Raw genomic sequence first — 13,761 nt, forward strand, 5'->3', positions numbered from 1 at the left:
GTACCTGAAGGTGCTGGGGATATGGTTCGGAGCGGCAGGGGCATGCATCAAAAACTGGGAGGAGCGCATCGCGAAAGCCAGGCAGAAACTGGGCTTGTGGGAGCAACACTCGCTCTCCATAACAGGGAAAAACCTGGTGATCCGATGCGAGGTGCTGTCTGTGTTGTTGTACATGGCGCAGGTGTGGCCTATCCCCAAACCCTGCGCTGCAGCAGTGACGCAGGCCATCTTCAAGTTTATCTGGAGATCAAAGATGGATCGCGTCCGGAGGGAGGCGATGCACAAATCTCCAGAGAACGGAGGGAAAGACGTTCCCAACGCCGCCCTCATCCTGATGGCCACCTTTGTGTGCGGCTGCATCAAGCTGTGCGTAGATCCTCGGTACACCAACAGCAAGTGCCACTACTTTTTGAGGTTCTACCTGTCCCGAGTGTTGCGAAGGATGGATCTGGCCACACTGCCGCGGAACGCTCCGAGTAGTTGGACCGTACCGCAGCACCTGTCCTTCGTAGAGAAACTTTTCCACAAACACACCTTTGACCACATGGCGATTAAGCAGTGGTCAGCACGTAACGTCCTTGGGGCCCTGAGAGAAAAGGAGACGGCAGATCCTGTCGGATGGTTCCCTGAGCAGACTGTCAGCGTCATCTGGCAGAACGCCTCATCACCAGAACTGACAAACAAGCACCAAGATCTGGCTTGGCTGGTGGTGAGAAGGGCACTCCCCGTCAGATCCTTTATGCACGCTCGAGGTCTCAACATCACCGCACGCTGCCCTCGAAGCGGCTGCGGGGCTGACGAGACGGTCGCACACCTCCTTCTGGAATGTGCCTTTGCAAAGAAGGTCTGGAGCGAGATGCAGTGGTATTTGTCGAGGTTCGTCCCGAGCAGCTCGGTGACGCAGGATTCTGTGCTCTACGGGCTGTTTCCGGGAACGCACACCGAGACAAATATCAACTGCTGCTGGAAGGTCATCAACTCGGTGAAGGACGCACTTTGGTCCGCCCGAAACTTGCTGATCTTCCAGCTGAAAGAACTGTCCTCGACCGAGTGTTGCAGACTGGCACATTCCAAGGTCCAGGAGTACGTGCTAAGGGACGGGCTGAAGCTTGGGGCAGCCGCCGCAAAGGCACAATGGGGAAAGGCCACACTGTAAGGCCTTTTAACGGAGGCAGACCGAGGGCCCAGGAACTGCAGAATACCCTCGACCTGCGTAACTGTGTGCCAATCTGACCACTAACAGCACACAGAAATCTATTGAGGCATGTATATATTTTTAAGAACTGAAATGTAATTCTTGTAATTAGTACAAATATGTAAATATTTGAGACATGGATATAGTTTTTTAAGTATTGAAATGTAGACACTGTAATTTGGACAGATCTGTAAAAATGTTTTGATTCCACATTGCTTTGCTATTCGAAGCCCTGTACATTTGCAATGGATTACTTGAGATTTTTATGAATAAAGTATATTTTTGGAAAAAAAAATCTGTGTGCGTGCACACGCTTCTCGGCCTTTTCGCTAAGATCAAGTGTAGTATCGACATGCTGCACTTGGTTGAAGTCATTGGGTTACATTTCAGCTTCATTTGAAGCAATTTTTTAAAGCGGCATCTCGGCCATTTGGCTAAGATGCAAATAAGATCAAGCCCTGGAGGAGGAGCTACACCTACTCCAGTCAGCTTGGATCATGTAGATCAAGCCCAAGACAGGAGGTGAGAGCCCTGTCTTGTCAGCTTGGATCGGGAATGTCCCAACTTGTTGGGACTCTGAATTGGGTTTAATTTGACTTGATTGGATTGGAATAAAGTTTAAAAAAAAATCTGTGTGCGTGCATAAATTTGGAAAGGGGTGGTAGAAGTTGGAAGAATACTGATTTTTTTAGTGCAATCTGAAAATATTGGTTTTATTTACTGAAACTGTTCAGTTTGACTAAAGTTTAGTTCCTCCACCATTTGATAATCAACAAAGGATCCCTTCTGCTTTATGAACTTCTTGAGGGTAGAATTCCATTGGCACTGGGTAGTCTTGAGGTTCTCACTCATCATTTTTCTCAGGAGAGTGGGGGCTACACAGCTAACGGCACCAGGCCATTCATTCACTCAAAAGACCACAGCCAAATCTTCATTCGATGGCCACATATCCACATTTCCAGCAATGGTTATTAGATAATAATGACAGAGGAAGCCCCAGGCAGTCTAACCAGTTTCCACCCCAATCCGAATATGCTGTAGGATTGGACATTTCTGTCAAACACCCATGCTAAGACCAGTTACATTTTGGCTTATTTTTAAAATCTAATTGAGTATTTTCACTCACTTATTTTACCAGCATCTCACTGCTGGAAATTACCTTGCACTTATAGGAGGCAATATAAAATAAATCTAACCAGTTGCTACTCTTACATAAAAAAAAGAATGAAAGGGTATGTTTCCCAATATTCAGTGCTACTCATTTTAGCTACACCAAACTGGAATCAATGCCCAAAATGAGCTTTAAATAACAAATTGTGAATGGGAATGACAACACCCCAAGAAATTTCCTAGCATTTTCGAGTTTGCTAGTTATGAATGCTGAAGTTGGGAAAGAAATTTACATTTTACCTCTTGTAGGGGAACTTGCCTGCATACGATTATGAGGTTTCAAGTGCAAAATCTGGTATCGGATCCCGCAATCTGGCTAGCGAAAAGGCACTGCTGGGGCTGTCATCACCACACAGTCTCAAAATGCCCAATGAGTTTTACTTAAAGGCTCAGAGATGCAGTAAAACACCGACAAGATAATAGCTGCAGAGAAAGGCTGTGTCATATTTGCCTTTTCAAAACCATCAGTCATTAGCGTGCTTAAGAACCAGAGTCCGAAACCAGCTGTATGTCATCAAGCAGCCAAAGTTCTTAACCTGTTCCAATTTCAAAATTCATCTGAGAACCAACCCCCTAGATATTCAGCTACAAAAAAATGACACAACCTGCAGTTTCATTTTACAAGACCTTTACTTCAATTTTAAATCAACAAATCTAGTCAAGAAGCCACAGGCCTGCCATTTGGTAGATGGGAAATTCTAGATCAGAGACTGAATTGATTGCAATCTGCAAAAGTGCATCATCATTATCTGTAATTAACCTTCGTATTTGTGAGACTAAGGGCATGACGATGCATTTGGAAAGTGAGAGAATTAATCAACTTTTTTGATTTTTAAACTCATGAAAGCTTGCTGCTGAATTACTTAATTGGAATACATAATTCAAAAAGGAAACAACATGCTTTTTCCATGCTAAACATACTAACTATGAGCAGCAAGAAAAACTGCATCTGTGATAAAGTATGCCCATTTCAAAATTATCAAAACTACTATTCAACTGGTCATGTCTAGTTTAACTAGCGCTACCCATATTACTACTGGCAGAATATGGATATTAGTCTGTGATGTTCGGCTAATGCAGAAATAAATCAGTTTATGGATAAGGCAATTGGCCCAAGTTTACATGCTGACAGGTGCCAGCAAGACAAACAGCATAGACTGCTCTGGATTCCCTTCAGGCACACTGCAGTTGCAATGCCATTGCAGCAAATCTCAGTATTTGTCACTGTTGGGATTACAAGGTCCAGGTAAAATGTCCAACTGCCTTTTATCACATTATTAATGATTACTACCTGCACAACTGAAATGCGAAGTGATCATAAATTAGATTACTGGCTCAGAAAGGAGTCAAAATTATTTCCCAATTGTAAATTTGGAACACTGCCAGAGGAAGTTAAGAAAATTTCCAAAAATTAAGGAATCAAATTCAATAATTACCAGACCAATTCAAAATTAACCAAAAATGCATTGTATTTTTCACTTAAAGCTAATGAGTTACTTTTAGCTTTGTTATGGCAAGGAAACGGAAATGACAAAATAAAAACAAAAAACAATGTGCTCAAAATGAAATCCAATAACAAATTTAAGTGGAAATTCAATTGTATTTTGAACTTATTGTTTTAATTCCACAAGTCAGGTTTCCTTTAGCAGAGTGAGTAAAAGGGGTTTCGAAAGGGATTGCTCAGATAGTAGAGAGAGGGGGTTTGGGAAGACGAGCTACTGAATAAGTAAGTCATGTAATGGCATCAGGAAAGAAGGACGGTGTGTGTGGGAAACAGGTACTAGGAAAAAGGGTATGTTTGTACATTTGTGATGGGGGGAGAAGTGTTGACTACAATGTGCATGTATGGGGTTGAAGGAGCTTGACAGAATAGTTTGTCACCAGGAAATATTTATTATGATCTATTACCAAATTTGAGCTATAATCCCAAACTTTAAAATCTACACACTATTTTTTCTACTTTGCTACTGTGCTTTGTTTTTGCGGACGCCTGGGGTCATGTTAATTTTCAAGTGTTAAAATGGGCTTACACTGGAAAATTGTTTGGAAAGTACTGGCTTGGAAGTAAATGAGTGAACAGAACTTGGTATGAGAATACAAGCAGAAAGTTTAGCATGAACTGAATTTTAGGGAGGGTGAAAGATGGAATGGCATCCAGGGAATGACAGGAACATAGAACATAGAACACTACAGCACAAACAGGCCCTTCGGCCCACAAGTTGCGCCGATCACATCATCACCTACCAACCTACAGACCTATCTATAACCCTCAATCTCATTAAACCCCATATACTCATCCAGAAGTCTTTTAAAAGACCCCAGCGAGTTCGCCTCCACCACCACTGACGGCAGCCGATTCCATTCACTCACCACCCTCTGAGTGAAAAACTTACCCCTAACATCACTTCTGAACCTCCCTCCCCGCACCTTAAATCTGTGTCCTCTCGTAGCGACCATTTCAAACCGGGGAAATAGCCTCAGAGTCCACCCTATCTATTCCTCTCAACGTTTTGTAAACTTCTATCAGGTCGCCTCTCAACCTTCGTCTCTCCAGGGAAAAGAGTCCCAGCTCCCTCAACCTAACTTCATAAGGCATGCCTCCCAGTCCAGGCAACATCCTTGTAAATCTCCTCTGCACCCTTTCAATAGCTTCTACATCCTTCCTATAGTGAGGCGACCAGAACTGCGCACAATACTCCAAATGAGGCCTGACAAGGGTCTTATAAAGTTCCAGCATTACCTCCCGACTCCTAAACTCAATCCCTCGATTAATGAAGGCCAGTACACCATACGCCTTCTTGACCACCTCCTCCACCTGCGAGGCCGATTTAAGAGTCCTGTGGACCCGGACCCCAAGATCCTTCTGCTCCTCAACACTACTCAGACTTCTGCCCTTGATAGTGTACTCGTTCATCCCGTTGGTTCTGCCAAAATGAACGACTACACATTTATCCGCGTTGAAGTCCATCTGCCACTTCTCCGCCCAGTCCTGCATCCTATCTATGTCCTGCTGCAACTTTTGCCATCCTTCCAGATCATCCACAACACCACCGACCTTCGTGTCATCAGTGAACTTACTTACCCATCCCTCCACTTCCTCATCCAGGTCATTTATGAAAATGACAAACAACAAGGGTCCCAGAACAGATCCTTGAGGCACTCCGCTGGTGACTGACCTCCATTCAGAAAAAGCCCCATCCACAACCACTCTCTGCCTTCTGCAGGCAAGCCAGTTCTGGATCCACAAGGCCAAAGGCCCTTGGATCCCATGCCCTCTCACCTTCTCAAGAAGTCTTGCATGGGGGACCTTATCAAACGCCTTGCTGAAGTCCATGTACACTACGTCCACGGCACTTCCTTCGTCAATGTGTTCAGTCACATTATCGAAGAACTCAACTAGGCTTGTAAGGCACGACCTGCCCTTGACAAATCCATGCTGACTATTCCTGATCATGTCAAACCTCTCCAAATGTTCGTAAATCTTGTCCCTCAGAAGCCTCTCCATCAGCTTACCAACCACTGAGGTCAGACTCACCGGTCGGTAATTTCCCGGGCTATCTCTGTTCCCTTTCTTAAAAATAGGAACTACATCCGCAATCCTCCAATCCTCTGGAACCTCTCCCGTCTCCATTGACGACGCAAAGATCATCGCCAGGGGCTCTGCAATCTCTTCCCTCGCCTCCCACAGTATCCTGGGGTACATCCCATCTGGTCCCGGCGACTTATCTACCTTGATAGAATTCAAAAGTTCCAACACATCCTCCTCCTTAATATTCACGTACTCAATCCTTTCCATCTGCTGCAAATCCATAACAAAATCTCCCAGATCGGCTTCCACCGTGAATACTGAGGCGAAGTACTCGTTAAGCACCTCCGCCATTTCTTCTGGTTCCACACAAACCTTTCCCCCCTCACCTTTTATAGGTCCTATCCCTTCTCTTCTTATCCTTTTACCTTTCACATATTTATAGAAGGCCTTGGGATTCTCCTTAATCTTACCCGCCAAGGTCTTCTCATGACCCTTTCTGGCTCTCCTAATTTCCCTTTTAAGTTCCCTCCTACAGTCCTTATACTCCTCAAGATCTTTAACATCTCCTAATTCCCTGAACCTCTTGTACACCTTCCTTTTCTTCCTGACTAGGTTCAACACATCCTTTGTGCACCACGGTTCCCTCGACCCACCAAAACCCCCTCGTCTCATCGGAACGTTGTCATTCAGAGCTCCAGACACACATTCCTTGAATATCTGCCACCTTCCTTCGGTACTTTTCCCTAAGAACGCCTCCTTCCAGTTTATTTGTCCAAGTAACTTCCTGACTTCTTCGTATCTCCCCTTACCCCAGACAAACACCTTCCTAGCCTGCCTGATCCTATCTCGTTCCAACGCAATTGTGAAGGAGATAGAATTATGGTCACCATATCCAAGATGCTCTCCTACCGAAAGATCCATCACCTGCCCTGGTACAGTTGAGCCTGACGGCATTACAGGTATGAATGAGGATTTTAGCAACAAACAGATTATTAAGACAGGGCAGGACACAGGAGATTTTAGAGGTTGAGGTCTTTGGGATTGAGTGGGTTTGGAGTTAGAAGCTCAGCTCCAGGTCAAGCCGAATGCCCTGATTTAGCCTGCAACACTGACCAGGAGTTGGTGGCTAGGGAATCAAGTATGTGGAGAATCAGGCCAAAAAAAAAGCTCCTCAATGATTAATTTGGAAGTAGCTTTCGTTTATCCAAAACTGGATGTTGGACAATCAGGCTGTCAATAAGAGAAAATGAAGGGGTCAAGATAGGTTGTGGATGATAGTTTGTAAGATCAGAAAGTTGTTAGGATATAAGAGCTGCTGCCACCAAATGCTCGAAATAGTGTTTCAGTGGCAAGCTGATGCAAAATTGAGCGAATATATGGGACGAAGGTGGGCAAAGGTGTCATTAAAGTGAGAGAATATTTATGCAAAGTGTAAGTAGTTGAGTCAAGAGCATGAATGTTATCTGCTATCTTATATAATATGTAATCGTTGCGAAAGTACACTTTACAAGAAGCTCACTTGCTTTGTTGCAGAATCACTATATGGCTCCAGGCTTACACTGCAAATTCAGTACGTGTACAGATTGGAAACTCCTTCACACTGATGTGAAAGTTGTAATAAACATGCATTAAGATAGCTTGAACTTCTAAGCATAGATCAGCGCCTCAGGCTGACAACCTTTATCACAGACTGTGATAAAACGCCAACTTTGGTGCTTGTACAGATTCGAAGTAGGTCTGCAAACAGAAAGTAAGCTGATATATAAAGATAATTATTCAGATTAACTCCAAGTAGGGGAAAAACATCTACTGACCAGACGTTGAGCAAATAACGACAGTTTTCAGTTTTCAAGCTTCATGTGATTCTTGGTGTCACAAAAGAAATGTCTCAGTTTGACTGAAATTTGGCCAAGTAAATTATGAATGTCCTGTGAAAATAATTGAATCTTATAAAATTTACAGGTCACAGAAAAGAATCAATAATTTATTCTTTGCAGTTGAAAAAGTTTGTGATTAAATATATTTTAACCACCTTTTTGCAAATTCCTTCAGTATCGATATTCAGCTTGTCAAAATGAAACACAGGAGATACACTTCAAAATTGGAAATTAAAAAAAAGGAAACTGTACATATCCCATACTGTCCTCAACCACCAAAATCATACAGGGTCCGCGCTTGGTGCTTTAAGAACATAAGAAATAGGAGCAGGAGTAGGCCAACTAGCCCTTCGAACCTGCCCCGCCATTCAATAAGATCATGGCTGATCTGTCGTGGCTCAGTTCCACATTCCCGCCCTCTCCCCATAACCCTTAATCCCCTCTCTTATCAAAAACCCATCAACCCGCGTCTTAAAAATATTTAGCGAGGTAGCCTCCACCACTTCAACGGGCAGAGAATTCCAGAGATTCACCACCCTTTGAGTGAAGAAGTTCCTCCTCAACTCCGTTCTAAACCGCCCCCCCTTTATCTTGAGGCTGTGCCCCCTAGTCCTACTATCCTTTCTGAGCGGGAAGAGTCTCTCCACCTCTATCCTATCCATCCCATTCATCATCTTATACGTCTCAATGAGATTTCCCCTCATTCTTCTAAACTCTAACGAGTACAAGCCTAATTTATTCAGCCTCTCCTCACGTACACCACATCCACGGCGGTCACCATTTTGCGCTTGGCATGTTCAGCGTAGGTCACTGAGTCTCTGATCACATTCTCCAAATACACCTTTGACATCCCGCGGACCTCCTCGTAGATCAAGCTGGAAATATGCTTGATGCCTCTGCAGCGAGCCAAACGCCTGATGGCAGGCTTGGTAATGCCTTGAATATTGTCACGGAGCACCCTGCGGTGCCACTTGGCTTCGCCTTTACCAAGCCCTTAATCACCTTTCCCTCTACCTGAGATGATCAATACCAAATGAGCAACAAATGCAGAGAACATGCATAATGGGCTAAGCTACTTTTTCTCCCACAGTTTGTATTCTTAAATCGTAGCTTTACAGACCATTCTTCTTAATTCTTAAGTGGTTGGTTCAGTTCAGTTTCTGGTCAATGGCAACCCCCAAGCTGTTGATTGAGTGGGGTGGGGGGGCAGGGTCAGTAATGGTGATGTTTTGAAATTCAATGACCTTCCTGCCATCATAACTTACACATGAGGATATTTACAGATGTTTGCACAATCTTCAGTACTGTTTATGACTTCTCATACACCAAAGCAGTCTGTCTGTATGCAGCAAGACCAAGACAATAATCAGGTTTGGGCAGTTAAGCAGCAAGTTACATTCACGCCACATCAATGTCATCTCCAACAATGGGACACCTAATCATCACTCCATTACATTCAATTGCATCACCATTGCTGAATCCCCATTAACACGTGAGGGGGTGGGGGAAGTGTGGTTACCATTGACCAAACACAGAACTGGACAAGCCATATAAATACCATTGTTACAAGAGCAGACCTGAGGCTGGGAATTATATGGCAAGTAACTCAGGATTCTCCAAAGCCTATCCACCATCTACAAGGCACAAGTCAGGAGTGAATACTTTCCACTTGCCTGGATGAGTGCAGCTCTGGAATCACTGAAGAAGCTACACACCAGCGAGGACAAAGGAACCTCCTTGATTGGCACCCCATCTATCACCTTCAACATTCACTCCCTCCATCACTGAAGCACAGCAGAGTGTGCAATGTGTAAGATGCATTGCAGCAATTCACCAAGGCTCTTCAACAGCACCTTCCAAACCCATGACCTCTACTACCAAGGAGGGCATGGACAGAAGATGCATGGGAAAACTGCCATTCTCAAGTTCCCCTCCAAGTCACTCACCATCTTGACTTGTAAATATATTGTTGTTCCTTCCGTGGTTTGATCAAAACCCTGGAACAATCTTTCTAACGGCAGAGTGTATTTACACCACGTGGACTGAAGCAGACCAAGAAGGCTGCTCACCTTCTTAAAGGTGATGGGTAATAAATTCACAACTCGTGAATGAACAAATACTTAAATTACATTGTGTTAAGTCACCATTTTGCGCTGCTAATCTCCTTGTCATTGATTTTTTTTTTCAACTCAAGAACAATTTTGGATCAAAAGAACCGGCATTTAACGGGAACGCGCTGTGAAATGCATACACAAACAACAAGCCATTTGTGTGAGCACCGCAGACCATAATTCATGATAACACGAGCTAATGTTTAATTTCACATAGGAGCCAAATTTGAACAAGTCAGCAACCTACTCGGCAAGTATCTGTGTTCACAGGGCGTTCAGAGAGATACGGTTTCATGAGCAATAAATACAGTCCTTCACGTTAAATCATGAGCAGAAATGCGCGAGTGTTTCATTTCATTTCGGATGCAATTTGCAATACTGCCCCCCCAGGAATATAGGTTGGAAATAGAGACACCAAAGATCTTAAACATGAAGCCTGTGTGAATGTTACCTTCATGCGACAAATCGAACCCTTCCCGACAGAATTGTAAACTTCAGAGATTAATGTGCCTCACTGATGCAACCACCTATGCTGCAAAGCCAAGAAATCCTGGCACCAGAAATATTTCAAAAAATAAAAACCTCGTGCACATCTTATTCAGATTGTCGGAACTCCAATGGATATTTGACGGGGTAGTGTTTAAAATCTATAGTCAGCAAGTCTTCTGCGACACGTATGCAAAATCCGCAGGCGAGAATTCCGGCGAGAGAGCCGAGTTAAAAGTTAAATAGCCCGCTGGGTCGGTGTGACGGTGACATTTTTTTAGTTGCCGGGGGAGATCCGGATTTGCAAGCTTTTTTTTCTGACAGCATTTCTTTTCCAGATGAGAAATGTCATCGAAGGGGCTCAGTCACCAAAAGAAAGCCCCAACAAATGGACCATGAAAACCATGGATGGGGGTTGGCATCGCGGTTAATCTGTGCTGCACACAGAGGGGAGAAAGCTGCATTGGAAGAGATTCATCTCAGAGATCAAAGCAGCGGGATTCCCTTTGCCGGCTCCTTTGATTTATGGACCACAGCGTTCAGAGACGGCCCCGAAAGGACAAGGGAGTGGGGGAAATATCCAGCTATCATTTTTATTCCCCCCCACCTCGCCATGGGCACCACTTCCTCGGGAGACATTGCTCCCTCAATCCAACCCGCTTGAAGTCACCCCCTCTATTCCTGCGGGGGGGGGGGGTAAAATGTTTATTTGTTTGTTTGTCCGCCCGCGCGCATTAACGGTCACTCTACCACTCACTCACTCTGTCTCTCCGTCCAGCCACCACCACCACCTCCTTCTCCTCCTCTCACTCCGAAACCCAAGCTCGAGCAACCCACTTCACCCGGAAGTGCTGTGTGTCTGACAGCGCGCGAGCCCGAACACGTGCCGCCGGGAGCGGGTCTCGGGTATTGGGGAAGCGGGGGTGGGGGCGAGCCGCGCGCTCTGCGGGCTCCCGTCTCTGGAGGGGTGGGAGGCAGAGCGGCGCGGCCACGCGCCTCTCACACACGTGGCCCCCATCAGTGCTGGCATCTGCTTCCCCAGAAATGCCTCTGTCTATGAAAAGCACCTATGGGCATATACATATATATACAAACAATGCGCCTGATAGGATTCATGGAAATTAATGGGTCTATATATACACATAATGCACCTGAGAGAAGATTCATGGAAACGAATGGGTCAAGGTTAGCAAAGAATAGGGATAATTGCTAGCCTTCGTTACAAATAATGAGCTGCCTGACATAAAGGCAAAATACTGCAGATGCTTGAATCTGAAACAAAAACAGAAGATGTTGGGAAATCTTAGCATGTCAGGCAGCATCTGCGCAGAGAAAACAGCTCTGAGGAAGGGTCATCCAGACTCGGGATGTTGGCTCTACTCTCTCGCTGTAGATGCTGTCAAACCTGCTGAGATTTTCCAGCATTTTCTGTTTTTGTTGTACTGGCTGACATACTTGAGAAGAGGGGGAATTTGGTGCAGTGGAGATGAGGCAGTTGCTGCCTGGCCTTTTACAAGCAGAAGAGTGGTCCAACTATGGGGGCCAGAGACAGCAAGGGCCTGAGATGGTTCAAGTGGGCTGAGGTGCTGTCTGGTCTTTTACGAAAAAGGAGTGTCCAAGAGGGAGCCAGAGACAATGGCCGAAAACCTACCACTTCACCATCCCGAAATCAGGGCTGGCAGGGTTCCCAGAATGGAAATCTCTTGGTTTCGAGCAGGACTTTACAATCTTGCCCGAGCAAGGCCATAAAACCCCGCTCATTGAGACCCAAGAGCTGAAGACCAGAGATGTTAATTAAGCTTATTTTATTAGTCACAGGTAGGCTTACATTAACATTGCAATGAAGTTACTGTGAAAATCCTCTAGTTGCCACAGTCCGGCAGTGTGGGACGTAACCGGAGCACCCAAAGGAAACCTACGCAGACACGGGGAGAACGTGCAGACTCTGCATAGACAGTGGCCCAAGCCAGAAATCGAACCCGGGTCCCTGATGCTGTGAGTCAGCAATGCTAACCACTATGCCACCCTCTTAAGTGTGCAGGTGGTGACTGGTGAGATTTAAGTTTCTTTTCACCCTCTAAACTGGGACCGGGAAGATACATGATTTATGTTAAACCTGTAGCATAACTAGTCTAACACCATAGTATAGCATATGTATGAGAAATCATTGATATTCTAAACTGAAACCTAATTAATTAACCATAAACACAATAAAAATGGTAGGTGATATATTGCAGCTGCAGTATGTGGATGCTAGTGGATACCTGTGTAACTCACAGCAAACACACATGGAGTAAAAGTCTGCAGCTTGAGGAGCTTCAGTTCAGAGTTGATGTGCTGCAGGCTGAGCTTCAAAGATCAGGATGCATCAGGGAGGCAGTCTTTCTGCTGCGTTTTTCACAATGGTCTGTGGTCAGGCATAGGGGGTACCGTAAGAGAATCAACAAGTATGGGGATCCAGGAGGTAGCAATAGAGGAGCCTCAGCCCTTAGAATTGAGCAATAGGTTAGATGTTCTTGGAGCATGCATGGATGATATATAGCAGGGACCACAAGGAAGGTGAACAAAGAAATCATAGCACCTTGATACAGGGAGCCATTCAAGTGGGGAGCAAAAAATAATGTAGTTATAGTAGGGGAAAGTGTAGTAAGGGAATAGATATTATTCTTTGCAGCCAATAGCATAAGTTCCAAAGGCTGTGTTGCCTGCGTGGTGCCAGGGTTAATGATATCTCGTTGGGGCTGGAATAGGAAGGGAAAAAAACAGTTATGGTCCATGGGGTAGCAACAAGTATGTAGTTATAAGAATGAAGATCTGCTGAAGGAGTATGAGCAGCTAGAGACTAAATTTAAAAAATGGAGCCTCAAACTAATAATCTCTGGATTATTATCTAAGCCACAAACAAATAGGCATATGGTAAATAAAATCAGAATGTTAAGTGTGTGGCTCAAAGATTGGTGTGGGAGAAATGGTTTTTATTCATAAGAACATAAGAACATAAGAAATAGGAGTAGGAGTAGGCCAACTAGCCCTTCGAGCCTGCCCCGCCATTCAATAAGATCATGGCTGATCTGTCGTGGCTCAGTTCCACTTTCCCGCCCTCTCCCCATAACCCTTAATCCCCTCTCTCATCAAAAACCCATCAACCCGCGTCTTAAAAATATTTAGCGAGGCAGCCTCCACCACTTCAACGGGCAGAGAGTTCCAGAGATTCACCACCCTTTGAGTGAAGAAGTTCCTCCTCAACTCCGTTCTAAACCGCACCCCCTTTATCTTGAGGCTTTGCCCCCTAGTCCTACTATCCTTTCTGAGCGGGAAGAGTCTCTCCACCTCTATCCTATCCATCCCATTCATCATCTTATACGTCTCAATGAGATTTCCCCTCATTCTTCT

The 13,761-nt window shown here is 44.8% G+C and overlaps 1 protein-coding gene across 3 annotated transcripts in view; it reads right to left on the bottom strand.

Moving 5' to 3' along the window:
- Nucleotides 1–11,282, bottom strand: part of LOC145351896 (sideroflexin-1) — an 80,060-nt gene extending 68,778 nt beyond the window's left edge. Inside the window, exons 1-2 of one of the 3 annotated variants that reach the window (XM_080201664.1) lie at nucleotides 11,130–11,281; nucleotides 7,709–7,822 (exon numbers count right to left, since the gene is read on the bottom strand). The gene's annotated coding sequence lies outside the window, so the exon portion shown is untranslated. Of the gene's footprint in view, nucleotides 1–7,708; nucleotides 7,823–10,333; nucleotides 10,527–11,129 lie in introns of those variants that run through there. The other 2 variants (XM_080201665.1, XM_080201667.1) reach the window with 2 other exon arrangements.
- Between the last annotated feature and the right edge of the window lie 2,479 nt (nucleotides 11,283–13,761).

The sequence above is a fragment of the Carcharhinus amblyrhynchos genome, chromosome 13 (genome assembly GCF_965287045.1).
Source record: "Carcharhinus amblyrhynchos chromosome 13, sCarAmb.v2.hapA, whole genome shotgun sequence".
Classification (NCBI taxonomy): Eukaryota; Metazoa; Chordata; class Chondrichthyes; order Carcharhiniformes; family Carcharhinidae; genus Carcharhinus; species Carcharhinus amblyrhynchos.